We start from the raw sequence: 2,582 nt of genomic DNA on the forward strand, positions 1-2,582 counted from the left end.
CCACTATCGCCGGATGCAGCGACGCATGTAATGCGAGTTGACGCATTTACTAGGGCCGGACCCGAATATTCGACCGTTGCGCACACATTCGATTATTAAGTTTTTTTCCCCCACACGCCTGACCTCTGCCGACAGCAGTGGACGCAACACTCCAGTTCACATCAAAGGGAAAACAAAATGAAGCTCTCAGCTGTGTGGGAGCACTTTAAACTGAGTGATGACAGCAGCAGCGTGGCAGTTATGGTGTTTATTAATTTTATTAAAATTTCATTGTAAATCAGAACAGTCAAATTTCTTACATTTTATAATAATAATAATAATAATAATAATAATAATCTTTATTTGTAGAGCACTTTTCAAAAACAAGTTAAAGTGCTTTAACAAGTGTAAATTTGCATTCATTAACTTTATGAGCGAAGCTTCGATTATTCGCTCTTAATTACTATCGACTAAAGACATTTAGGTCAGCTCTAGTGTTTACGTAATCGTTTACGTTAACAAAATCGCCCCAGCCCTAGACACACAAGACCGAAACCTGATATCACAAGAGGTTTCTGGTCTGTCTGTAGCTGGCCTCATCAACAATGCAGTATGATCATGAAATACATATTTTTGCACATGTAAAACCAACGTCAAGATTTTGCACAACCCTGCAGACTGTCTGTCTTTCTTATTATCAGTTTGTGTTTCATGATCAACCTGCAGTGAGTGTCCATATATCAAGACAGGTGCTGGTACGTCATTCTACGTGATATTTTGGGAGGTGCTGGAAAAGGACCACGTTGTTGTCTGTCCCATCTTAGACTCCGAGACTGAGATATCATGAAGACATTTAACCACTTCATCCCCAAAACAAGCGGTGAAGCCACAGTGAAGGTTCACCACGACACTCCGCCATGACACGTGCTGCACGCGCATGTGCAGAACCCAACATCACAAAGAAAAGAGAAACGCTCGTGAGTTTTTCTTTCAGCTTCCTCTCTTCAAGATGAAAACAGGAATCACGGAGACACTTTGGAAATCAAACCACGTCAACACAAACCCTGGAGCGGGTTTTCAGGCTCTGATCTCTAACAACAGAATGAACGGATGATACACGGACCCTCGAGACTCTTCCTCGTGTCTTTAGTCTCGTGATGAAGTCATGAACACTGACCTGAACATCGGTGCTATCAGAGCACGAGGCTGCTGTTTGGCTCCTGCGGTCCGGGTTCTGGTTCTCCATCGTCCTGCAGGTCTCCGCTGTGACTGGTGGACCGTGTTGTCCTGGACCGAATCTGGATTCTGGTCTCGGAGCTCTTCAGGCTGAGAAACAGGAGCGCTGCGGGATCCCGCGGAGTGTTCTCGCGATGTCACGGAGTCTCGCCCCGCCCCTTAGTTACCGTTGCTCAGGCAGCAGATTTCCTACCTCAGTGATAAACTAAAGTCATAATATATCAACAAAGTCTCGCCGCAACTACACACAGATGTTAATTTCTGATAAAGTGCAGCTCACAGCTGCTTTAGAGGAAAGCATCCCGGAGCAGAGAGGCAACTGCTGTCATGTTGTTCTCGCGCCTATTTGCGGCGGCTGTCTGTGCAGCATTGACTGAACACTGAGGAACAGTGATAATATATAAATATGCTGATCAAAGTCATTGCTTTCTCTCTCTTGTTCTCGCTCTAAATGCTGAGTAACATTAGTGTGGAGTAACATTTTATTCAGTTATTTGAACACAACATAACATCACACACTAAAATGTTCTGGGTCAGATTTGTCCCTTTTTGTTGTATCAGGATCTCCTCGAAAACAAGATGGTTCATCTCAAGGGGTTTTAATAAACTTGTACGCACACACATATGGCTAAAATACCAGCTGTTCAACGTACTACAGAAGAACCTGACTGAACAGGCCGTCGACCTTGAGCCGTGGTTCTGCTCGAGCTTTCTGCCTCTTAAAAGGAAGTTTTTCCTTTCTTCTGTCGTCTCTCTTGGTGGGAACTGTTGGGTTTCTGTAAATAACATCATAGAGTACGGTCTAGACCTGCTCTTTTATGAAAAGCACTATGAGACAACTGCTGTCGTGAATTGGCGCTATATAAATAAAATCGAATTGAACTCAGTTCCGTGTTTGTCAGTGTCCTCTAACCTACACATACATCTGCACGAGGTAATTATGCTGTTTTTCTCTGTTGTAATGTCCTCCTAGACCTTCATAGTGTACTAATTTACAAAGTGAAATAAGCTGTTTAGCTTAAACTACTACACAGAAGGTTAGACGACACTCTGACGCTGTCGAACATCTCATCCAATAGACAAAGTAAACTGAAACCTATAAATATAATTATTATATTGTTCTCCCCATATTGTTTCGGAGAAGTCTGAAAACGCTGCCGACCCCGTTCCTTTCCATACTGCATAGGAATCAGATTTTTAGGTTTGCCTACAGCATTTATTACTGCAGAAATTAGCCGAGAGAACCAGCAGAGACTTGCATCTCTTTGAACATCTCTGTGGTCATTTAGCGTCTCTTGTGGCTGTTGTGCGGCTCTCTGTAACTGTGTGGTTGGCCCTCACCCAGTAAGAAACAAAAACACGAGACA

At 43.3% G+C, this 2,582-nt stretch overlaps 1 protein-coding gene across 1 annotated transcript in view; it reads left to right on the forward strand.

Annotated features, from left to right (window-relative positions):
* The window catches only part of LOC119912613 (butyrophilin-like protein 2), a 566,400-nt gene that overhangs the window by 77,640 nt on the left and 486,178 nt on the right, over positions 1-2,582 (forward strand). The gene's annotated exons all lie outside the window — the stretch shown is intronic.

Source organism: Micropterus salmoides, unplaced genomic scaffold (genome assembly GCF_014851395.1).
Source record: "Micropterus salmoides isolate LMB-PRFRI ecotype aquatic unplaced genomic scaffold, ASM1485139v1 Ms_hic_scaffold_2, whole genome shotgun sequence".
In the NCBI taxonomy this organism is placed as follows: domain Eukaryota; kingdom Metazoa; phylum Chordata; class Actinopteri; order Centrarchiformes; family Centrarchidae; genus Micropterus; species Micropterus salmoides.